The sequence below is a fragment of the Felis catus genome, chromosome D3, assembly GCF_018350175.1.
Source record: "Felis catus isolate Fca126 chromosome D3, F.catus_Fca126_mat1.0, whole genome shotgun sequence".
Taxonomy (NCBI): domain Eukaryota; kingdom Metazoa; phylum Chordata; class Mammalia; order Carnivora; family Felidae; genus Felis; species Felis catus.
Window position 1 is genome coordinate 61,957,710 of NC_058379.1, and position 27,289 is coordinate 61,984,998.

The 27,289-nt window shown below is 36.3% G+C and overlaps 1 long non-coding RNA gene across 1 annotated transcript; it reads right to left on the minus strand.

Moving 5' to 3' along the window:
• Positions 1–12,181: 12,181 nt before the first annotated feature.
• Positions 12,182–27,008, minus strand: LOC123381406. Its single transcript, XR_006588316.1, has 3 exons — positions 26,895–27,008; positions 23,638–23,733; positions 12,182–13,664 (listed from the first exon to the last, which is right to left on the minus strand). It is a non-coding gene; the product is annotated as an uncharacterized LOC123381406 (long non-coding RNA).
• Positions 27,009–27,289: the final 281 nt, after the last annotated feature.

Sequence of the window (27,289 nt, forward strand, 5' to 3'; positions counted from 1 at the left end):
GTGAAATAAATACATTCTCAGATAAATGAAGACTCAGAGAATTCATTGCTAATAGGCCTGCTTGTAAGAAACACTAAAGGAAACCCTTTAGCCTGAAAGAAAGTAACACTAGACAGTATCTCTCATCTGGGGAAGAAGTGCAGACAGCCAGAAAAAATAAACACATGTATAAATATAAAAATCTATACATATATATTTTAATCAAAAGTCTATCAAAATAAAACACTCTTGTTTTTTAAAAATATATTTTTGTATAAAAACATAACACCATATTGTTAGAATTAGATATAGCTATATCTATACATCAATATCTATGACATATAGATATATGACAATACTAACACAAAGGGGAAGAAAAGGATCTATAATGAAGCAAAGATACTTTATTTTACTGGAATCACATTTGTATTATTCTAAAGTAGATTATGATCAGTTGAGATACATATTGTAATCGTTAAAGCAACCACTAGGACAATAATTTGAAATAATAATACAATCGAGAGAGAGTAAATGGTAAAGTATAAAAAATATTTATTTAACACAAAAGATAGTAGTAAAAGAAAAACAGTTGAACATTAGAAAAAATGATAAAAATGAAACTTAAAAAGTAAGATGGCAGGTATAAATCCAACTACAACAATAGTTACATGAAATTTAAATGTACTAAATCCAATAAACAAAAGGCAGATTGTCAGATTGAACAAAAACAGACCTAACTATATGCTGTCTATAAGAGACACATCTTACATTAAAAATCACAAATAAATAAAAAGTAAAAACATATAAAAAAGGTAAAACATGAAATCAGTAACTCTATGGCACCTATAGCCATATCAATACTACACAAATAGACTTGAATACAAGAAATATTTCTAGAAAAGAAAATATGTATTTCATAATAAAAAAGTATCAATTCATCAGTAAGATATAACAGTTATAAATATTTATACACTTAACCCTAGTGCCTCAAAACACATGAAGCAAAATTTTGTAGAATTGAAAGTGGAATTAGTGAGGGGGCCAAGATGGCAGAAGAAGATGGAAGTTTTCTTGCATCTCGTCCCCGAAATGCAGCCAGATCAACACCAAACCATCTTGCACACCTAGAAAACTGATTTGAGGATTAACACAATTTGCACAATTTGAACCACAGAACTCAGCAGGTATGCAGCATGGAGAGGTGAACTGAGGGAGAAAGAAGTCATGGAGGAAAGGGAGCTATTTTTGCTTTTGGAAGGGGACAGAGACAGGGAGAGTATGGGAATAGCACTCCCTCCCCAAAAACAGCTGGAGAGAAAAGGGAAGAGCAGAAACAGTTACAGGGGACTGAACAAAAAAAGGAGAAAGGAGAGGGTTTAAATTCCATTAAGACTCTATAAACAGGGAGACCACAGAGTCTGAAACTCTGCAGGTCGATACCTGGTGGTGCTCTGGTGAGAAGGGCAAATCCCCAGGAGCAGAGTGCAAGGTCTGAAGAGTCCTCTGGCCACATAGGGAGAGGTGGTTTCCCTACTGGGAGGACATTGGGTAGAGGCTATGCAACCTCCCCACAGGCAAGGGTCCCAGCAGACCCTGGAGATCAGCCACATTCACTGGTATTGGAACAAGGACATTGGGGGTGAAGCCTGGTACCAGATGTGTGCTGTGATTTGCCATAGTCCCTGAAACACTGGTTATACAATCGCAGACACTTTTTCTGGGGCAGACTGGCACCCAGCTGCAGTATGCAGGACATTGGCAGCAGTATTCATGCAAATGTTCCTGGGGGTAGGCCAGCACCCAGCCACTGCTCAGGGAAACCCTCCCCCAGAGGGTCTGAGCAGGTCAAGGCTGGATTCCCTCAGAAGTGAGGGGTTGGGAAACACAGGCTCATCTGAGATAAAACTCAGGAGGGAGGTGGCGGCTGGCAGCTTGGTTACAGACAGTGTAGAAGCAGGGAGTGGACAGAAGCCAGAGACAAAGGAGGGGTGCCTGATTGCCAGTCAGGAAGAACACAGAGTTATGAAACTAGATACTGGGTAGCTGGGTGATGCCATTTTCACACCTCCAGTGCATACACATACACACCTACAAGTGCCACAACAATCCACCCCAGTAAGCTAAGCAGCGCCATCTAGTGGAGAATGGAGACATTACACTAAACTGCACCCAAACACGCCAACTGCGCTCCTGAGGAACACCACAAGTCTCTACACCTGCTTAGTTTACAGATTATAAAGTGCTTCATATTTTGACTTCTAGGGGAACCTGGATGTAATTTCAATCGTATTTCATTCTGTTTGCTAGTCCATATATTTATTTTTTTCCTTTTTCTTTTCTTATTCTTGAATACAGAAAGAAAAAAATTATTTTTATCTTATGTTTTCATATAAAAATATTTTTCTTTAATGTTTTCTACTATATTTTTAAGTTTTTTGTAAATTTTTTAAATTCTATTTTACTTTCATCAACTCATTTTGTTATATTTTATTGTATTCATTTTTTCAAATTTTCAAACATTTTCCTTTTTTCCCTTTTTTTCTTTTCTTTTCTTTTCTTCCCCTTTTCTATCAAGCTTCTTTCAAAAACCAAACCAAAACACACCTAGGATCTAGCATCATTTATTTGATTTGTTTGTGTTGTTTTAAATTTTTTAATTTTTTTTTTTACTTTATTAATTCCTTTTCTTCCTTCAAAATGATGAAACGAAGGAATTTACCCCAATAGAAAGAACGGGAAAAAATGACAGCCAGGGACTTAACACTTATACAAGCAAGATGTCTGAACCAGAATTTAGAATCACGATAATAAGAACACTAGCTGGGGTTGAAAATAGATTAGAATCCCTTTCTGTGGAGATACAAGACATAAAAGCTAGTCAGGATGAAATTAAAAATGCTATAATTGAGCTGCAATCTCAAATGTATGTCACAGCAGCAAGGATGGATGAAGCAGAGCAGCAAGTCAGCGATATAGAGGACAAACATGGAAAATAATGAAGCAGAAAAAAAGAGGGAGACTAAGGCAAAATAACATGATATAAGAATTAGAGAACTCAGTGACTCATTAAAAAGGAATAACATCAGAATCATAGGGGTCCCAGAAGATGAAGAGAGAAAAAGGGGTAGAATTGTTATGTGGGGAAATCACAGTGCAAAACTTTCCTAACCTGGGGGAAGACACAGACATCAAAATCCGGGAAGCACAGAGGACTCCCATTAGATTCAACAAAAACTGACCATTAACAAGGCATATCATAGTCAAATTCACAAAATACTCAGGCAAGGAAAGAATCATGAAAGCAGCAAGGAAAAAATAGTCCTTAACCTACAAGGGAAGACAGATCAGGTTTGCAGGAGACCTATCCATAGAAACGAGGTATTCCAGAAAGGAGTGACAGGAAATATTCACTGTGCTGAATTGGAAAAATATGCAGCCAGGAATTCTTTATCCAGGAAGACTGTCATTCAAAATAGAAGAAGAGATAAAAGGTTTCCCAGACAAACAAAAACTAAAGGAGTTCATGTCCACTAAACCATCCCTGCAGGAAATTTTAAGGGAGACTCTCTGAGGGGAGAAAAGATGAAAAACAAAACAAAACAAAGAGACCAAAAGCAACAAAGATGAGAAAGAACCAGAGAACACCACCAGAAACTCCAGCTCTACAGGCAACATAATATCAATAAATTCATATCTTTCAGTACTCACTCTGAGACTTCAATACCCCACTCCCAGCAATGGACAGTTCATCCAATCAAAAAATCAACAAGGAAACAATGGCTTTGAATGACACACTGGACCAGACGGACTTAACAGATATATTCAGAACATTTTATCCTAAAGCAGCAGAATATACATTCTTTTCCAGTGCACATGGGACGTTCTCCAGAATAGACCACATCCTGGGACATAAATCAGCCCTCAACAAGTACAAAAAGATCAAGATTATACCTTGCATATTTTCAGACCACAATGCTAAGAAACTCAAAATCAACCACGAGAAAAAAAATTTGGAGAGATAACAAATACTTGGAGACTTAAGAACATCCTCCTAAAGAATGAATGAGCTAACCAAAAAGTTAAAGAGGAAAATAAAAAGTACATGTAAGCCAATGAAAATGATAACACCACAGCCCAAAACCTCTGGGATGCAGCAAAGACGGTCATAAGAGGGAAGTATACAGCAATCCAGGCCTTCCTAAAGAAGAAAGAAAGGTCTCAGATACACAACCTAACCTTACACCTTAAAGATGTGGAAAAAGAACAGCAAATAAACCCAAAACCAGCAGAGTACAGGAAATAATAAAGATTAGAGCAGAAATTAATGCTATTGAAACCAAAAAAACAGTAGAACAGATCAATGAAACCAGGACTGGTTCTTTGAAAGAATTAACAAAATTGATAAACCTGAGCCAGTTTGATCAAAAAGAAAAAGGAAACAACCCAAATAAATAAAATCAAGAATGAAGGGGAGAGATCACAATCAACACAGCAGAAATACAAACAATAATAAGAGATTATGAGCAATTATATGCCAATAAAATGGGCAATTTGGAAGAAATGGGCAAATTCCTAGAAATATGTAAGTACCAAAACTGAAAGAAGAAAGAATAGAAAAGTTGAACAGACCAATAACCAGTAAAGAAATCGAATTATTAACTAAAATCTCCTAAAAACATGAGTCCAGGGCCAGATGGCTTTCCAGGGGAATTCTACCAAACATTTAAAGAGTTAACACCTATTCTTTTGAAGTTGTTACAAAAAAGAGAAATGGAAGGAAAACTCCCAAACCCATTCTAGAAGCCAGCATTATCTTGATTCCAAAACCAGACAGAGACCCCACTAAAAAGAACTATAAACCAATTTCCCTGATGAACATGGATGCAAAAATCCTGAGCAAGATACTAGTCAATCAGATCCAACAATACATTAAAAGAATTATTCACCATGACCAAGTGGGATGTATACCTGGGATGCAGGGCTGGTTCAATATACTCAAAACAATCAATGTGATACATCACATCAATAAAAGAAAGGACATGAACCACATGGTCCTCTCAATAGATGCAGAGAAAGCATTTGGCAAAATACAGTATCTTTTCTTGATAAAAACCCTCAAGAATGTAGGGATAGAAGAATCATACCTCAGGATCATAAAAGCCATACATGAAAGACCCACCACTAATATCATCCTCAATGGGGAGACACTGAGCGCTTTCCCCCTAAGGTCAGGAATACAACAGAGATGTCCACTCTCACCACTGATATTCAACATAGTGTTGGAAGTCTTAGCATCAGCAGTCACACAACACAAAGGAATAAAAGTCATTGAAATCAGCAAGGAGGAAGCCAAACTTTCACTATTCACAGATGACACGATACTCTATATTAAAAACCAAAAAGATTCCACCAAAAAACTGCTAGAACTGATCTATGAATTCAGCAAAGTTGCAGAATATAAAATCAATACACAGAAATCGGGTGCATTCCTATACCCCAACAATGAAGCAACAGAAAGAGAAATCAAGGAATTGATCCCATTTACAATTGCACCAAAAACTGTAAAATACCTAGGAATAAACCTAACCAAAGAGGTAAGAAATCTATACACTGAAAAGTATAGAAAGCTTATGGAAGAAGTCAAAGAAGACACAAAAATATGGAAAAATATTCCATGCTCCTGGACTAGAAGAACAAATATTGTTAAAATGTCAATACTACCCAAAGCAATCTACATATTCAATGCAATCCCTATCAAAATAACACCAGCATTCTTCACAGAGATAGAACAAACAATCCTAAAATTTGTATGGAACCAGAAAAGACCCCAAATAGCCAAAGCAATCCTAGAGGCATCACAGTCCCAGACTTCAAGATGTATTACAAAGCTGTGATCATCAAGACAGTATGGTACTGGTACAAAAACAGACACTCAGATCAATGGAACAGAATAGAGAATCTAGAAATAGACCCACAAACATATGACCAACTAATCTTTGACGAAGCAGGAAAGAATATCCAATGGGATAAAGACAGTCTCTTCAGCACATGGTGGTGGGAAAACTGGACAGCAACATGCAGAAAAATGAACCTGGACCACTTTCTTACACCATACACAAAAATAAACCCAAAATGGATGAAAGACCTAAATGGAAGACAGGAAGCCATCAAAATTCTAGAGGAGAAAGCAAACAACAACCTCTTTGACCTCGGCCGCAGCCATTTCTTACTCAACACGTCTCTGGGGGCAAGGGAAAGAAAAACAAAAATGAATTATTGGGACCTCATAAAATAAAAATCTTCTGCACAGCAAAGGAAACAATCAGCAAAACTAAATGGCAACCGACAGAACGGGAGAAAATATTCACAAATGACATATCAGATAAATGATTAGTATCCAAAATCTGTAAAGAACTTACCAAACTCAACATCCAAAAAAAATAATCCAGTGAAGAAATGGGCAAAAGACATGAATAGACACTTCTCCAAAGAAGACATCCAGATGGGTAACTGACACATAAAAAGATGGGCAACATCACTCATCATCAGCAAAATACAACTTAAAACCACAATGAGATACCACCTCACACCAGTCAGAATGGTTAATATTAACAACTCAGGCAACAACAGATATTAGTGAGGATGTGGAAAAAGAGGATCTCTTTTGCACTGCAGGTGGGAATGCAAACTGGTGCAGCCACTCTGGAAAACAGTATGGAGGTTCTTCAAAAAATTAAAAATAGAACTACCCTTTGACCCAGCAATTGCACTACTAGGTATTTATCCAAGGGATACAGGTGGGCTATTTCAAAGGGGCACATGCACCCCAATGTTTATAGCAGCACTATCAACAATAGTCAAAGTATGGAAAGAGCCCAATGTCCATTGACAGATGAATGGATAAAGAAGATGCAGTGTATATATACAACGGAATGAAATCTTGCCATTTGCAACTATGTGGATGGAACCAGAGGGTGTTATGCTAAGTGAAATTAGTCAGTCAGAGAAAGACAAATAACATATAACTCCACTCATATGAGGAATTTAAGATACAAAATATATAAACATAAAGGAAGGGAAGGAAAAATAATATAAAAACATGGAGGGGGACAAAGCATAAGAGACTCTTAGATATAATGAACAAACTGATGGTTGCTGGAGGGGTTGTAGGAGGGGGGATGGGTTAAATGGGTAAGGGGCATTAAGGAAGACACTTGTTAGGATGAGCACTGGTTGTTATATATAGGGGATGAATCACTGAAATCCAGTTCTGAAATCATGTTTGCACTATATGCTAACTAAGTTGGATGTAAATTTTTTTAAAAAGAGCATAAAAAAAGAAAGTGGGATTAGATAATTCAAAAATAAGTTTTAAACTTAAATAATCCACTCCCAAAAATGAATTGAACAACTAGACAGAAGATAAACAAGGATAAAGAACACTATAAAATCAAGACTTAACAGGTATTTATAGAACAGTATACCTAACAACAACAGAATACACATATTCTCAAGTCTCCAGGATAGACTATATTTTATGCCATTAAAAAACTTCAATAAAGGACTAAAATCATACAAAGTGTATTCTCCAACTACAATTAAACCAGATTGGAAATCAGTAACAGAAAGAATATTAAGAAACTCAGAAATACATGGAAATTAATCAACACCCTCTTAAATAACCAATAGGTCAAAGAATAAATTGTAAAACTAATTAGATTGAAAACAAAACACAACATGTCTAAATTTACAAGATGCACCTATAGCAGTGCTTAGAGGAAATTTATAGGTTTACGTTCCCACATCAGAAAAGAAGAAAAGTCTCAAAGCAACAACTTAAATTTCCACCTTGAGAAACTGAAAAATGAAAATCAAATTAAAATCAAAGCAAACTGAAGAGGATATAAGGAATTTATAGATTAGAATGAAAGACAGTAAAATCAAAAGAAGAAATAAACAAAACCCAATAACTTAATATTTTTAACAAAATCAACAAAGTTGATAAACATTAGTCTATATTAAACATGAAAATAAGAGAGAATAAAATTCCCAAATTAGAAAAGAAAGCAAGAACATCGCTACCAAAACATTCAAAATTAAACACATTTAAAGATTATTATGAACAACTTTATGGCAACAATCTAGATAATGTAGACAAAATATAAATTTATTTGTACTTCCTAAAGCAGTCATTAAGAAAATGTAAAAATTTTAAAAAGGCAATAGAACTAGAACAGTCTACTAAACAATTATTTATTTAACATAAAGGAAGATAATCAAAGAGAAACAGAAGAATATTTTTGAAGTTAGAAAAATAGAAAACAAACTACAAAATTACCAAAATTGGCTCAAATGAATTAGACATTTTTAAGATAATTATAATAACAATTTTTTAATTTAATAGTAATTAAAATTTCCCTACCAGAAAAAGCTCAAGCTCATATGGCTTTACCAGTAGATATTAACAAATTTCCAGAAATTAGAGGGAAAAATAATGCTTCCCAGATCATTCTATGAAGCTAGCATTACCCTGAAATGTAACCCAAAGATATTAAAAGAAAATAAAGTAATATGCCAACTTAGATGTCAAATACTCTTCAGCAAAAGATAAGCAAATGAAATCCTTCAATATATGAAAAGAACTATGCACCATGACTTAGTCAGATATATCTTGGAATGCACAATAGTTTAACATCCAAAAATCGATTAATGTAGTATACTATGTTAGTAGAATAAAGGGCAAAATCCATATGATCATCTTAATAGACATACACACACCAGCTAACACAATCAAACACCTATTTATGATAAAAACTTTCAAACAAGTAGGGAAAGAATGGAACTCCCTAACCTGATTAAGCAGACTTTAAAAAAAAAAAAAAAAAAAACCTACAGTTAACATTATTGGTAGAGGACAATTCTCCACTTGAGATCAAGAGCCTAAATGTCCATCAACCAATGAATGGATAAAGAAATTGTGGTTTATATACACAATGGAATACTACTTGGCAGTGAGAAAGAATGAAATATGGCCTTTTGTAGTAAGGTGGATGGAACTGGAGAGTGTTATGCTAAGTGAAATAAGTCATATAGAGAAAGATAGATACCATATGTTTTCACTCTTATGTGGATCCTGAGAAACTTAACAGAAGACCATGGGGGAGGAGAAGGAAAAAAAAATAGTTAGAGAGGGAGGGAGACAAACCATAAGAAACTCTTAAAAACTGAGAATAAACTGAGTATTGTTGGGGGGTGCGAGGGAGGGGTGGGTGAGTGATGGGCATTGAGGAGGGCACCTGTTGGGATGAGCACTGGGTGTTGTATGGAAACCAATCTGACAATAAATTTCATAAAAAAAAAAAAAGATTAAGACCAGGATACCTGTTCTCACTACTTCTATTTATAATTATCCTCAAGTTTCTAGCAAGAGTAATAAAACTAACAAAAAGAAATAAAAGACATCTATATTTAAAAGGAAGAAATAACATTGCCTTTATTTGCTATTGACATCATTGTCTCTATAGAAATCCTACAGAATCAAGACAAAAATACCATTATCATTAACAAATTAATTTGTCATTATTGTGGGATAAAAGAACAGTAACCAAAAACAACTTTATTTTTATATGATAGCAATGAACAACTGGAAATTAAAAATTTTAAAAACTATTTACAATAGCATAAAAATATAAAAATCTAGGAGAAAACCTGAGATATGTGAAAGACTTACAAACTAACACCTATAATATACTGTTGAAATAAATTAACAGAGATCCAAATAAATGGAGATATATATCAAATTCATGGATTGAAAAATTCAATTGTTATTGTTAATATGTTAATTCTTACTAAACTGATCCATATACTCAGTGCAATCCCAATGAAAATCCTGGCATGCTTTATTTTAAATATATTTCTTTTAATTTTAATTTAGAGAGAGAGCGCACGAGCATGGGAGAGAGGCAGAGGCGGAGAGAGAGAAAGAGAGAGAGAGAGAGAGAGAGAGAGAGAGAGAGAGAGAGAGAGAGAGAAAGAGAAAGAGAATCTGAAGCAGGCTCCACACTCAGTGCAGAGCCTCACACAGGGCTGGATCCCACAATCCCGGCCGGGATCATGACCTGAGCCAAAATCAAGAATGGGATGTTCAACCGACTGAGACAACCAGGCGTTCCAGGCTTTATTTTTTAAATTACAACTTGATTTTAAAATTCATATGTAAATATAAGGTTCCTAGAATAATCAAAATTACTTTGAAATGAAACAAAAGAACAAAATTGGAGGACTTACCTGACTTTAAGAATTTAAGACAGTGAATTATTAGAAAGATGGAAAAAATAAATCAGTGGGGAAAAAAAACAGTCAATTCAGTGGAGACATGATAGTGTTTTTAAAAAAAGCTGCTGGATCAACTGGATATCCATACATAAAATACAAACTTTTTTTAAGTTTATTTATTCTGAGAGAGAGAGAGAGAGAGAGTGCTCAAGAAAAGAACACACATGAGCTGGGAGGGGGAGAGAGAAAGAGAGAGAGAGAGAGAGAGAGAGAGAGAGAGAGAGAGAGAGAGAATCCCAAGCAGGCCCCTTGCTGTCAGCATGGAGCCCAACAAGGAGCTCAAACCCACAAACTGTGAGATCATGATCTGAGCCGAAACCAAGAGTTGGACACTTAACCAGCTGAGCCACCCAAGCACCCCTAAAAATGTGAACTTTTATCTATACCTTGCTCCATATAAAATATATGTATAATAAGAAAACAGACAATCCTCTGAAAAATGCAGTAATACATTTTAACATTTATCAAAGAAGATACAGAAATAAACACATAACCTATACTTAACATCATTATTCATTAAGAAAATAGAAATTGAAATCAAAATTAGATACTATTTCACATGTTAGAAGATCTAATTCAAAGACTGACCACATCAAGTGCTGCAAAGATCTGAATCAACTAGAACTCTTAGAAATTGCTGGTGGGTTTATAACATGCTATAACCCCTTTGTATACCCTTTGTAATTTCTTAAAATATTAAACATACGGCTACCATATAACTCAGCTACACCACTTCTAAGTATTTACTGCAGAGAAATAAAAACATATGTTTTTAGAAAGATTTTAGGTTCTTAATAGCCTTATTTGTAATAGCCCCAAACTAAATCATCCCAAATGTCCATTAACAGGTGAATAACCAAAAGGTGGTATATCTATATACTAAAATACTATTCAGAAATAAAATAAATGAAGTATTGACATATCTAAAGACATGGTGAACCTCAAAATAGTGAGGTTAAGTGAAAGAAACCCCAAAACAATGAAAAGTACATCCTACACAATTCTGTTTATATAAATTTCTAGAAAATGGAAACCATAGGGATAGAAAGTAGATGAGTTGTTGTCTGGGGGTGGAGGATTAAGGAGGGGCAGGAGAAAGGGATTACCAAAGGTCACAAGGAGACGGGGAGGTGATGAATATGTTTGCTATCTTGATTTCACAGGTGTATGCATATATTAAAAATTATCAAATTGTATACTTTAAATATGTACCCTTTATTTTATGGCAATTATACCACCATAAATCTGTAACACACACACACACACTAGAGAGAGAGAGAGAGAGGTGAGTATTTCATTCACATAATCATCACACACAAATTTGTTCTTCAAAGCTAGAAAAAATAAAGACCAAAGCAAAAAAAACGAAAAAACACCCTGCATATCTAACAGAAATAGAGATAGAAATGGAGAAAGAGAAACATAATAGGTATATTTAGTTTTTATGTAGTACATATTACTGAAGTCTTTCTGTCCTTTCTTTGATCTCTCTTAAAAGTCATTGGAATAAGTTCAGTTAACTGGAAAACCCTAAATTTAGGGAGGTTCTCCAGCTACGGGAGTTGTATTGCTGTGACCCAGAGCTACCATAAACTACTGCACTGTACAGAAGTAAACCTGGTTTTACTTCAAAGATGGATTAAAATATGAAATGTAAAACAATATCCATTTCTTTTTTTTTTTTTAAATAAGGTTTATTTATTTTCGAAAGAGAGAAAAAGACAAAGCACGCGCTGGGGAGGGGCAGAGAGAGAGGGAGACACAGAATCTGAAGCAGGCTCCAGGCTCTGAGCTGTCAGCACAGAGCCCGACGTGGGGCTCGAACCCACGAATCGTGAGATGATGACCTGAGCTGAAGTCAGACACTTAACTGACGGAGCCACCCGGCCATCCCAAAGCAATATCCATTTCTAATGTATCAGAATATTTGGATATAAAATATATTACTGTAATTAGCATAATGAGTGACTGCTTCTAATTTATCTTACTCTATACTTGCTGAGAGGGAGAGACACCTGTCATCAGAAACTGGTAGTTTATCCTTGGGATTTTAATGATTTTTGAGGATGTCCTTCATTACATCTTTGGATCTTCATTTCTCCATTTGTATACTCAGGTCATGGAGGTATTTCCAGGCAGCCAGGATGTGGTAGGATACTAAATTGCTTGATTACTCATTGTGATCTTTGGCACAAGCACAAAGCATTATTGTTGTTAAATATTATTAGCTAGGGTATGGTGCTGAACTGATAATTACTTCAAGGAACACTTCATAAAATGCTAACTGTAAAGTGTACATAAATTTATATATCCATTAATATCAAACCTGCTATGAACAAATATTTTGGAAGACTGCCAACATTATGCCTTTTAGAGTGTTGGTAAATTTCAATTTATATTCAAACCCAGCCCCTCAATTCCTCCCATTCAACTCTCTTCCATACTAATTTAAGTTCTTTGGGTTGAATAAAACACATTTATTTACTTCTTCCAAGAGAAGGATAACAGCTTATGACACAGTATGAGGAGAAAAAAAACCCTACTACTACAGTTTAGTTGTGGTAGCTTTATATTGTAGTGTTTGGTAAGAAAGAAATGATTGTAGAAATCAGGGAAATTGGGAGTTAGAATTTGGGAAAATAAAAAAAAAGAATCAAATATTGCTATGTTAACAGAACTGGTCACACACGTATTGTTGAATTTGACAAAAACACTGTTCATCAGAAATCAATTTTATTGTCATTTCAGAATGCATATCAACAACTCTGCAATCAGAATTGTGAGGGGTCGATATGAGGTAGGAAATGCAGTCCCCACTATCAATACACACAAGTGTTATACACATATCCCTGTATGTGATCCAGAGGTAAACTGTCTCATTTATCAACCAATTAAGGAAGCCCTGGTACCTACTGGGCCATTCGAGTCCCCAGACCAATTTGCCTACCTTCACCTCCTTTTTATTCTGAAGACTTCCAATTCAACAGAAAAATTAAAAGGTCAATATAGTGATTATGTCTATACTCAATACCTGAACCCACTAATTGTTAGCATCTTGCAACATTTGCATGCACTCTCTTGGTCTCTCTCTCTCTCTCCCCCTCTATTTACAGAAGCATTTGAATATAAATTGTATACATTTCTAAGTCTTATTACATGTTCTGAACAGGGGGAGTTACATTTAGCCATTGATATCAAATTTCATCATCCCCCCCCCCGAAAAATGAGTGAAGTTTAGATTTTTTTAAGGCTAATTACATGTGGACACACCTTTAGAAACCCACATAAAGAGACTTCAGGCTGGGCATGCACAGAATTTCCTTCTCAATCTTTGCTCTCCAGATGGGCACCTAGAATAGGAATGACCACATAGTTTATTTCCTAAACCAGGACATTTCTGATAGTGAATAGAAGCACTGTTAATAATTACTTCCAGAGAACAGGTGGAAACAAACTTCCTCAGGAAACTGGGACTTTTGGACAGTCTACCTTGAGCATACATTGTAGGTACAATTGCTGAGGAGTAACTTGGGTACTAAATTGGGTGCTTAAATTCTCTCTTAATGGACACAATCCCAGAGGACAACACACTTCTCGACCAGGTGATGAATCTAGGACAGAACTCCTATGTGATTAACTCTCCAAACAGTGTAGACTAACCTTTTGGTCTCAAAAAAAGAAAGAAGGAATTTATTCACTTAAGATAAATGAATCCAATACAAATGGGATACAATTTATGTCAGCTGTAGTCAGGGCGATGCTCAATAAGTGAATAAGCTGGACTTGTCAGAAACTCAAACTCTACCACTGCTGCAAAGTCTCCAAAAATTTTTTCATGTCCCTTAGACGGTAGTTTGAGAAAGGATCAAAAGTCAGGTACCTGATTGCTGGGCAACACAAGAGTCTTTTTCCCTAAATTGGGCTTCTCAAAGGAAAGTGTTTATGCAAATCTAGTTTGATTTCTCCATCTGAATGCAACTGTGCAAGTGAAAATGACCATTTCCTCTCATGCACTGTCTGGTCTGGGTATAATGTAAATCATTCTTTTTATCAGTAGCTAGCATATATGAACATGTAGTTTGTTACTAGAAAAAAGAAATAATATCAAAATAGGTAAAAAATTCACCAACATCGAAGTATCATTAGAAAGGACAGGGTTAAAGGGAGCTTGGGTGGCTCAGTTAGTTAAGTGTCTGACTCTTGATTTCAGTTCAAGTCATGATCTCATGATTCATGAGATCAAGCCCCGTGTCAGGCTCTGCACTGTCAGTGTAAAAACATAAAAGATATAGGTATTTTAAAATAATCTAAATCCTGGGGTGCCTGGGTGGCTCAGTTGGTTAAACATCCAACTTCAATGCAGGTCATGATCTCATGGCTAGTGGGTTTGAGCCTCATGTCGGGCTCTGTGATGACAGCTCAGAGCCTGGAGACTGCTTTGGATTCTGTGTCTCTCTCTCTGTCCCTCCCCTGCTTATGCTCTCTCTCTCTCAAAAACTAAATAATAAAAAAATTAATAATCTAAATCCCTATATAATCCATCTAAAATAATATATATCTCTATATGATCCATCTCAAGTCACTATGGATTGGTCTAGCCAAGTAAAGGAGGAGCTGGGAGGCATGACTGAAAGACTTGTTACCAGAAGAAAGACTATCTCCAAATGATTAATGTTCTCCTCTTGGGCCTCACGAAGAATCTCCTTTTAGGTTCAGGAATTCCCTGGGCAACTACCCAGACCTGTTGGTCACTAGGGGGCAAGGATTCAGTTAACTCCATACCCAGGTGAGTGTGAGGAAAGAAAGAATATCTTTTTTAAAAAGACAAAAACCAACAAAAAACAGAGGAGGCAAGGCATTATAAATAACACTCAACAAAAGATGACTGATAGGTACAATAATTGGAAGCAAGTATCAATCTGAAAGATACCACTGAGCTCTGAGCTATTCAGGAAGGCTTCAACGAAGGGGTACACACTGAGCTGAGATTTAACATGTGGATAAAAGAGATGGGTAATGAAGATAGTCAATCTTTTAAGGAAGAAACAAAGCAATGGAAAACATGGAGGTATATGTAATTCCACAGTGAGTTGAGTGGATAAATAAATATATAATGTGTTATGTTCTTCAGAGCTCTTTTATTTGTACCATATCATTTATGTATTTTTTTACATTTGTTTATTCATTTTGAGAAAGCAAGAGAGAGAGAGAGTGGGGATGGGGCAGAGAGAAGGACAGAGAAAATCCCAAACAGGTTTGGCACTGTCAGTGCAGAGCCCAACCTGGGGCTTGAACTTACAAATCATGAGATCATGAACAGAGCTGAAATCAAGAGTTGGATGCTTAACCAACTAAGCCACCCAGGTGCCCCAGTACCATCTCATTTAATCATCATAACTAAGAGGTAAACTGCATAATCTTATCATTTCCAAATTATAAATGAGGAAACTTACATATAAAGAATATTAACCTGCTAAAGTTCCTTTTAGTTTTAAATCACAGTGTTGGATCTAGTAGACACATATTTTTATGTATTAGTCTTATACTTATTTTAATTTTATAGATGAAAAAAGTGAAGTTCAGAGAAATCAGCACACAAGTGGCAGTCTCAGGTTCCATACTCCATTTCTCACTGCACCCTATTGACTCAAGAAAGAGAAAAATGAGGGTCAAAGAATCCATTAAGAAAGTCAATCTCAAAGCATAAACTAGGAGGATAAAAATTGTGATTTCCAAACGGAATCTTTGGTCACTATGAGACTTAGATGGTATCCAGGGACACCAGTCAGAATACCTTAAGTATTCCAATAGCTTTCTCCAACTTTTAGCCAGTCCTGGATATGAATATTATATTTGTTACTTTCTCTGTGCCTTCTCTCAAGTTTTCCTGTGTGTATGAAGTTCTTGTTCGCTGCACAAGACCCTTATCCATCCCTCAGGGTCTTGGTTCATGAACGCTGCTCAGAACCCTTATTCATCTTTCCCTGACCTGCACTTCTATGGTACTTGTCTCTGAAACACACATTAACATAGCCCTTGTTCTGTGTACAATGAAGAGGGCCCATGTTCTACAGTTGATCCTTATGCCAACACAAAATAGAGTGTTGCTGTTTGGTTTTGCTGAGAGCAAAGTGCTTCCCAGAAAATCATGCTGAGCTTGTTGCCTGCCCCCTTTACACAAATTTAGGAGTCATTTCACTCCAAATTCTCTGCTTCCTGACTTCTAGGGGTAGTCATTTTATATTTTAAATATTTTTGAGGGTGGGCAATGCATTTTGGAAATGCTTGTCCCATATTTTAACACTCTTTTCAAAAGTGAAGGAAGGCACACCAGTTTACTGCATGTGGGGAATTAAAATCTTGGCTCGCTGAGTCCACCTTTTCCTTAGACCTAGAGCACAATTGAATTTTCATCCAGCACCAGCTTTGACTTCAAGCTGGGAGAGCACAGGTGTTTGGAGGCTTAACTCTCTCATTTTTTTTCACATGTAGGGAATGAACAATGTCTCCTGTGCCCTGGCACCCATCACCGTGCCCCTCCCTGCATTGAAAGAACCAATCGGCATGATCACAGTGCATTTTGGCTTCTTTCTCTTCATCCTTCTGATTTAGGCCAGACACTGGCCAAGTCTCTCATCATTTGGCTTTGCTCTTTGAAACTGGCAGAAACTTAAATATAAGATATTCATGCTTTGTTTCCTAATCACCGTAAAGGGGATGATGTTGTCCCAGTGCCACTTGGAACACCAGCTCTGGTCTGTGCATTCTAGAAATCTGCATTATAAATGGAGCTCCTTGGTTTTGTGGTCTAGATTATTTAGAAATGATAAAAAATCAGTGTAATTCTTAAAGTAATCTTAAGAGGCCCTTTTTAAGTTGTCAGCTGCAGGGATAATGTAAGGGATAGGAATATGCAGTCAGCCAAAAGTGGATGCAATCATGACAATGACATACTATGTGACTTAGAACAAGTTTTTATTTATTTATCAAGCCTATGATTCCTTTTCAGTCTATACTTTGCTAAGCACTTTAAAAGCATTTTTAAATTTAATCTTCACAAATATCTGTGAGGTTGATATCATTATTCTCAGTGTACAGATTATGAAATAGAGGTTTAGAGATTTGAGTAATTTTTAAAAGGACTACACATTGTCAGCTGAAATACAAACCCAAGTCAAGATGATTTCAGAAACAAAGCTCTTAATCATTACCCTACACTATTTTCACCAATATGTATTCATTTCTGCCTGTCCAGAAGGTGTAACCCTCCCCTTCTCTATGTATAAGTGTTTTGCTAAATATTCATTGTTAATCTTTCTTTAAATGATAAAGAATTGAAACTGAATAAAAATGACATACTGTATAAAGAAAGCTCCCCTTTATCCAAAGTCATCCACCTATTCAATAGATCTTTATTGAGTAGCTTCTGGTCTGAGGCACTGTACCAAGGGATAGAATGATACATACATAGCTGTTTCTGTCTTCAATAAGATTATTATTTATTTGAGAAGACAACTAAGCATTAAGGAATAGTAAGTATTTTGCTGGAGGTCTACTCATTATCCTTTATGAGTACATGGGAGGTTTTCTTTACATAGGAAGTTCTTTACATGGAAGTAAGGAAGGTCTTCTTAGAGGAGAATCAGACAGATAGTATATAAGAAAATTAAGTTCAAAGCCAAGGAATAGCATGGAATGTAGAGAAAGAGAGCCTAAAATCATCGCATTACCTACAACGTTCAGTGAGCCACTGGCAAATGGCCGATGTATTTATTTTACAACTTATTTGACTTAGCCACCTTATTTTCACACTAGATCTTTTTTTTCTTTTTTTTTTTATTTAATTTTTTTTTCAACGTTTTTTATTTATTTTTGGGACAGAGAGAGACAGAGCATGAACGGGGGAGGGGCAGAGAGAGAGGGAGACACAGAATCGGAAACAGGCTCCAGGCTCTGAGCCATCAGCCCAGAGCCCGACGCGGGGCTCGAACTCACGGACCGCGAGATCGTGACCTGGCTGAAGTCGGACGCTTAACCGACTGCGCCACCCAGGCGCCCCAGATCTTTTTTTTTTTCTTTACATAAGATCTCTCTCCCACTATGGTGTATAGTTCTGACAGGAAGGAAAAGACCAAGCCTTATGGCATCTTTTATCCCTTGGTTCCTAATACCCTTTGGGAACGAATAACTGTTAATGATGACTGTGGTGGCAGTAATCATAGCAGTGGTATAAAGGAGAAAGAAGAAAAGGGAGGAGAGATGGTAAGCATATGTATTGAGACAAATTATATATTGGGACAGATGCAGAACTTTGAACAAAGTATTCAGTTTTCCTATCTTTATGTCTAGGATGAAACTTGAAGGGTACAACAGTTACTGAACAATGTCATTCTCCCGACTGCCCTTCTCTCAGATACAGAGGCATGCTTCTGAATATAGTGACTAATGTATTGGTTCTGAATACTTGACACTAGAGAAAAGATATACTTTTTTCAAGCCCTAAAAAAGCACTAGGAATTAAGAGTAGTTAACCAGAGGAAAAAAGTCCATCTGTTACTTATGGCATCATTTCCCCGTGTCTCTAGTCTATGCTTTTTCACTTAGGCAATAAGCTGTTTTTTCTGCTGGAAAAAGTAAGCAGGGTGAGCAAAAACTCAATCAATAAAAACCTAAGGGAATGAATGGGTGATAATACAAAGCATAAAATATGAGTAGGTGAATTGAAAGAATGTGATTTTTATGGTCATATATTTTGATGGCATTCTGAGAATAAATTCAAGAAACCTCAAATAATGAGGTTTGAATGCTAAATGAGAGAAAGCTATGCTGATTTCTTCTTAGGATCTTATTGCTAAAGAAGATGTTATAAATTGTAGAAACTTAGTACCCAAATTGAGCCATGACCACATATAAACAGCAGATTGGGAATAAGAAGTGGGACTCAGATTCATGTTTTCTTGTTCTATAGGAATAGCATCAACCCTGTGATACACTCACTCTAATTCCACTGGATTCCACTCTTCCACTATAATCATTTTATTTATGATAATAATAACAACAAAAACATACAATTTTGTCCATTTACTTTCTGCAGGACCCTATATATATAGCCAGATTCTTTCTAGAATATCTAGAACCCAGATATAGCCAGATTCTTTCTAGAATATCTTCCAGTTCAGATGCTATCTATCCTTCATGGCCCAGTTAAGTGTTATGGTTCCCATTCTGTCTTCTCCTCATTCATTTACTTCAACTGACTTCCCCGTCTTGAATATTTATGACACTTGTTGTACACATCACCTATTTGACCTTCCAGTGTTCTCATCTGAACTAAATTATAAGCTCATGAAAGTCAAAGAAAATAAATTGTAAATAAATTGTAAAGATGCCTAATTCACCCCATAAACATTTTTTTTGCATTTATCATATTAACTTTGAGGTTAGAACATAGGGGGCAACATACTAGATAACTTCTTCCTCCCCAGTGAAGTTAATACTGCATATTGCAATGACCCTAATACAAGGGTCAACAAACTGCCTGCCTCCTGTGGGCCAAATCCAGATCTACACACCTGTGACCTTAATTTTCATGTAAGTAACATATCCACAGATTCTTCAGGTTAGGGCATGCACATCTTTGATAGACATTATTCTGCCTACTATAGATAGTAATTATTTTCCTTCAATAATTGAGATTTTCTGTTTTTTCTAAAAAACAGATGCAATGTTCTCTGGACACAACATTTCAAAAATATATATAAGAATCCTGATAGTATTCTTTAAGTATACCTTAAAAGATTATCAAAATGTGCTTCTGCCTTCATACAAAGTGCATAATTCATTTCACTCAACCTTGTTTTCGTGATAGTCTCTCAGAGGGATTTAGAAACAGTGACCAAGGGGGTGAATGAAACAAGTGTAGCCTTTGAAAGAAATAGCTACTGAATTATAATGAAGAGGGAAGATGACTACTAAGCTTCCACCATGGTAGGTAGCCCAGTATCTGATGTAAGGAAAAAATGGGAAAGATTTTGAAATGGGCATAATTACTGGATATCCTTTAATTGAATGCTGAGCATAGTCTAGCAGACTAGGGGTTATCCGAATCTATAGGCTCTACTGCTTTCATCACCTGTGACTAATCTTATAATTCTGCAAACTGTACAAAACTAAGGGCAATGAACATGAATTTTGTCTTAAAATATGCAAATTATTTTGTTCAATGGAGATGCAGTTGATTTTCACTTCTGTTAATGTTTATGTATTTTTGAGAGAGAGAGAAAGAGTGTGAGTCAGGGAGAGACAAAGAGAGAGGGAGACACAGGATCCGAAGCAGGCTCCAGGCTCTGAGTTGTCAGCACAGAGCCCAACATGGGGCTCAAACCCACGAACCTAAAGATCATGACCTCAGCCCAAGTCGGACGCTTACCTGACTGAGCCACCCAGGCGCTCCTCGTTTCTGTTAGAGAAAACCAAAGCTGGACAATAGTTAAAGCAGTAATAACAGATTTTATTCAAGAATTATTGCAATAGGGGTGCCTGGGTGGCTCAGTCGATTTATCATCGGTCTTTGGCTTAAGTCATAATCTCACATGAGTTTGAGCACCGTGTAGGGCTCTGAGCTAACAGCTCAGAGTCTGGCACCTGCTTCGGATTCTGTCTCCCTCTTTCTTTTCCCCTCCTCTGCTCACTCTGTGTGTTTGTCTCTCTTTCTCTCAAAAATAGATAAAGCATTAAAAAAATTAAAGAATTATTCCAATAGTGGAATAAAGAACTCAGTATAGAAATGGGCTCAATTCCTACTACAACATGGACAAGAGAAGATTGGACAGGAAGCAGAGTTGGGGTGGGAAGTCAGGAGATGGAAAATACTAAGAGGAAACATCAGAGGTTGGGGTGGAGGGGATTCTGGCTAAAACCACTTGTAAGGATTCATGTTGAAGGCAGACCAGGGGTGATCAGATGTCAGAGATGGGGGATAACAAACTTGACCCAGAATTAAGGGTAACCAGGTAGCAAGGGTGGGATATGCTCTCTAAACTGATTCAGAAAGATTGTTTTTGCTAAAATTGGAGACACATGCTCAACAAGGATAGACATAGGAGCCCGATGTTGAAATCTAGTTGAGACGAGGACTCTGAGGCACCTGATTAGTCTCTCAAAGAGAGAATCTTTGTCACTTACAGAATAGGTTAAGCAGTCTTAACATTTATTAGGAAATTCTTTGAGCATTCCAAATTGCCTAAACATACGGTTGTTATTCAGATGTTCTTTTTTTTAAATGTTTATTTATTGAGAGAGAGAGCACGGGGGAGGGGCAGAGAGAGAGGGAGAGAGAAAATCCCAAGTAGGCTCCAAGCTGTCAGCCAGAGCCCAAGGTGAGGCTCAGTCCCATGAATCGTGAGATCATGACCTGAGCTGAAATCGAGTCAGATGCCCAACTGACTGAGTGCCCCTCAGATGTTCTTTTTAACTAGTTTTAACACTTTACCGGTATCCTCATTAATTAATTAACTGAATAAAATCTTTAAATTTGTTTTTTCTTTTAGAAAGAGCATGCAAGCAGCTGAGAGAGGCAGAGGGACGGAGGGAGGGAGAGAGAGAGACAGAGAGACAGAGAGAGAAAGAGAGTAGAGAGAGAATCTCAGGCAGGCTCCATGCTGAGTATAGAGACTGATGTAGGGCTTGATCTCCTAATGCTGGGATCATGACCTGAGCCAAAATCAAGAGTCAACACTCAGCCAACTGAGCTACCCAGGTACCCCTTGAATAAAATCTTCGACACACATTAATTTTATATTTCAATGAGAGTTATGATTTATGTTTTTTTAATTACCCTTTAGCACAGATAAAGGAATAGAAAGTAAGTTTCCTATGCAGCCTTTTCTCTGTTGTATAAATCTACTATCCATCATTTTTCAATTGGCTTTGAATTTAGGAAGAATTTTTTCCAGAGACTGACTAATCAATGATGAACATTTTTGGCTTCCATTGCAATAACTACAGAATTTCTTGAGTTATTTTCAGTAAGAAACTTGGTGATGGTAACTAACCACCTTAAAGTGATCTTATTATCCTTAGAGACATAAAAAAATACAATTAAAACTAGATCCTCTTTTCCACACAAATATCTAAGAATGAAATATATCCACGGAACAATCAATTTAGAAGGTTGGGGGGGAAGTAGGACACAAAGAAGCATTTTCAAACTTTGCTTTTTTTGCACATAACTCTACCCAAGTCCAGAGGTTTCATCCCCAACACAGGGTGAAGAAAGAAGAAAGAGAAAAAGAAAAGACCAAATTTGATGAGAACAATGAATTTTTGTGAAAAGCTGGCTGGTTTCTTCCCTCTTAAAATACATGTTATGATTTTGCTTGGTTTAATGCGTGTGTGTGTGTGTGTGTGTGTGTGTGTGTGTTTCTCTTTCAGCTTGGATAACAATAACATCAATATTTTCTTTAGGATGTTCCTCCCTGGAGCATGGTAGAATGTAAGGCAATTGGAAGTCACACAGAGTGAGGACCCCTTAGGTTGCCTGCAAGCAACTTATCCAAGTGGGAGCCAATGTTACTGTTTCCCTTCAATTATGCTTGTTCTTTTTTGTTTTTTCCTTTTCAAGCCTGTTTTGGATTGTAGAACCTTGAATTGGAAACTCAGCATTAGCAATTCAAATTCTAAACTGAGCTTTTTAATGCTAAATACTTGTGGATATCATTTGAGAAGATTGTCAAGTTAAACAATGTAGATTTTTCATATATACAGCAAAGTGACTTTCCAGATATTACTCAGTTAAGATCCAAGCCATGATATTCATCTTGTGCTTATGCATAAAATCCAGAACCAGCAAAGTATTTTGTAAATTCAGCATTTAGTTATCTCTTACCCATTAAGAGGAAGAAAAGCAAACATTTCCCCCTCCCCAACACTTTTATTCATGCCTGAAGCTAAGCAAGGAGGAAGGGAAAAGGTTTTTAGAATTACAAATAGAACCTTTAAATTGTAGAAACTTGCTAATTTCATTTATGAAAGCATGCCTAACTTCTGCTTTCTCTCTCAGTTGTTATTCAAATCTTTGTCCCTTGCCAAAGAGAAAGAGAGAGAATAATCCTACTAGGAATTTAGTGAGTTTTCTTTTAGAGATCAGACATAAATGCTGCATATTTGAATATGCAAATTTAATAGAACAGATTGCCAAGAAATGAAAAATGGTTGTATGTTTAGCCCTAGGAAGTTAGCCCAGCTTAATAGAGCTGACAAAGAGTTAAGGAGTGCCCACTTGCAAAACTCAAACAAGGAAGAAAGTGCATATAATTTGCTTACCTAACAGGAAGGGTTGCTGAAAATTGAGCTGGATTGTAGAGACCTAGATTCTCCCAAATTAGCCATAGCATTCTTTTAAAAGGCCTCAATTTCTTCCTATATAAAAGAAGGGGAAAGATTATTTCTACCATGAAAATTTGATGGTATCTTTCTAGTATATCCACCAAGTTCATACTATAGAAAAGGGCCTCTCATGTCTGAGAACATATGGGTCATATTGTTTAGTGCAGTTTGTGTAAAATATGGAGAACATTCACCCCTACTTCCTGTGGCCATCATTTATATGCCATATTTAGGTCTTGTATAGTTTGCCCTTTTTAGGTAATCCCAACGAGTTTAACCAAAGGGGAGATTTCATCAAATTAATTTATGTTTAGGCCTCCAAGGAATTCTCTTTTTGTCTGCTAACTAATCAAGGTTTTTCCTCTTTAATACTTCTTTTCTTATGTGATAAGCCTCAGACACCTAGTATTTGGAGGTTTGAGAAATTGAAAATTAGTTGCTCTTTTGGATTTACAGTAATCATTTGGGCAGCTTGTCAATATCAATTTCCAGTCTACATGACTCTAACATACCACTCTAAGAATTCGGTCAAAACTGTCCTTGGATAGAAAATTGGGCAAAATAAGCCCAATATGGCAAAAACAAACAAACAAACAAATAAATAAAAACCTAAATCAGTTCAGGTAGAGTGGGGTAAGGAAAATAACAATTTGCCCTGGGCTCAGTTTGTAGATCTAGAAATATAGTCACATGTGTGTAATATGTTATACATTCTGACCCCCAGGGGATAGTTCCAGCCCTGTTTAAACTAAACAGTAGGTTTTTGGATTATATACAATTTCTTTGATTCGATCATTTAGTGGGGTGGCAGAATATGCCATCCCGAAATATGCCTCTTTGGTGTAAAGATTATTTTTGAGCTAATTAGTCTGAGAAACATCAGACACAGAAGAAGCTCTGGAAACAGAAGAAATTATGCTTTTGTAAAAAATGAATAGGTATAATGGAAATCCCCATTTGTAAGGGTGTCTTCTCCATCCGAAAGAAAAAGATGACAAAATCTCTAGAAACTTCTCAACGGAGAAGGCACTGACCTACATCTGCATAACAAAACTTATTTTTGTTTACAGTACTTTTCCTGATCACATCCCCATTACTGGCCTACTCCACACTCTTTTCTCTTTTGCCTTTAGCTGAAGAATGTATTTAAGCATGGATTCTGAAACACCTCTGGGAGTTACTCATTTTCCCTGGGTATCTTCCATGTATACTTGAGGCATACATTTTAATAAACTTTTGTTTGTTCTTCTCTTGTTAATCTATCTTTTGTTACAGAGTTCCCAGCAGAGAACTTAGAAGGTTAGAGTGAAAATTATTTTGTTCCTCCCCTGCAATTTATTGTTAGAGGTCATACTTATACTTGCCATTCAGCAATGGCCTTTTATTTTTTTTAACATAGAAGTAATTGTTATAGTCAACATTTAACAATATACCAGGTCCTGTTCTGAGCACTTTATGAACATGAACTCATCTGATAGAAAAAGTAAATACTATTTTCATTACAATTTTGCAAATAGAACTAAAGCTCACAAAGGTTAAGTAAGTTGCCCAAGATCACATAGCTGGTAAGTGATGGAGCTGGGATTTGAATCCAGGCACTCTGGCTCCATGGCCAAGTTCTTAAACCTTAATTTTGCTGTCTCTCATGATATTAAGAGCTAGAGATCATTTCATGTACAATGTGAACATCTTTTACAAGAAAATGACACAAAGAAACTTAAATAGAGGGCAAAGGGCATAAGAATTTTGCAACCTATGTATAGTATTTAATAAGTGGCTTGATTTCTCCAGATAATTCAATCTATTTGAGTGAAAATCTGCTAAAACAAATGGGTGAATAACAAGTAAGGAAACTTATTATTAACACATCTAATATATGACTATGAGATTTTTGTTAGGAAAAATAGGACTGTACAAAGCAAAATGATTTATTTTCTATATGGTCCCATACTCTTCACATACTACTAATTCTTAATTCCTTTCCAAATATATACGTAGTTTGAATAGTGCTCTTTATTTTGACACAAAAAATTGCTATCTGTATTTCTCTCAACAATGTTCAACTTATGTTAGTTTAATGTAATGGTTCTCTAATGATCTTCAAGAATACACAAGGTGGTTTTATAGAATCTACAGACCAGCTACTTCCAATTCTACTGAATAGAAACCACAAGGAGAAAATGAGAGTGAACTGCAGCTTAGTGAGAGAGAGCACTGTAATGTACATCTGATGGGAAATGCTGGGGCTTAGGAGAGAACGGTCAAGAAAGAATTCTTGAGACATCTTCAGTGCAAAAAGGGTGCTTATTAAAGCATGTACCCATGGACATAAAGAGCTGCACAGGGGTTGTGAGGAGTGACTGATTACATACTTTCAAGTTGGGAGGGGGTTAGGGATAGCGTAAGTATCTAAGGAATTTAGAAGCAAGGTTTCTAGGACCTTGAGGGGCTAGCTGTTGATAGGAAAATGTCATTTACTATTCTCTAGTAAAACCTTAGTCATGAGACCCTTTAGATGTAATCAGTGGGACATATGCTTAGAGGATGATTGCTAACATATAGCTTAGGTGGGTAGAGATAAAGGAAGTTTCTAAAGGGATTTTATAGGATCCTGGAGGTCAGGCTAATGTCAAGCTAAGGTTGCCTTTTTGTCTCTAGCAAAGTATTAACATCAAGGCAGCTAAACTCCTTGAGGAAGGTCACTCTGCCTGTCTCAAGTTCTTGTCAATGGGCTACAAAGGAAATTTAATTTTTTCCCCTATATTTCTTTTGCTTTTGTTTTCTACATCACATCAAGGTAATATGAGTATTAAAATATGAGAACATTTATAGGGAGTTTGAATTAAGTGGGTTGCCTCTCCCCAAAACCAGAAAAATTTGACTAGAAGGGAAAACTGGGAAGAACATTTTGTTTCCTTTATTTGTGTAGATCTCTTTGGGAAAAAATGGTGCTTGTGATCCACCCTTCTACTGACATATCATCCCTGGAATAATAGTTCAACTTGATCAGTGAAACTAGCCAGGTAGTACAAGTATACATATTTACACCAAATAAGGACTAAGCTCCTATTCCTATCCCTCCACCTGGCATTTAGACAACACTTTCCCTTATGTGAACTTCGAGTCACCTGTAACAACAATAAAAAAATGACTTAACTGTTACAAAAATAAATTTCACAAACTGAAATACTTACCCCAATATCAAAACTGGATTTCTCATATAAAAATCTATGAATATTTAACAGAAATCCTTAGCTTTTATGTATTCATGTATATTTCCATATACAATTTAGGCAGCTAGGTTCTGGGGCACTGAAGAGAAAAAGACCTAATTAGCAGTCATCTAAATTGGAGAAGAAATGTAAAGGAAAATCTAAATAATTCTAGGATTGCATTGCCTTCGAGGAACAAGTTGAAATAGAGTTTTTAAAATAGTCAAATAAGTTATAAATATGATGTTCTCAAATCATTCCTTGTGGTGTAAGTTAGAGAACACTGCAGGAAAGCAAAATGCATTTACCTGCAATACGGGTATTGTATTTTATACCGTGTTTGCTTTTCTCATTGTGAGCAGCCTTTTGGTAACCCA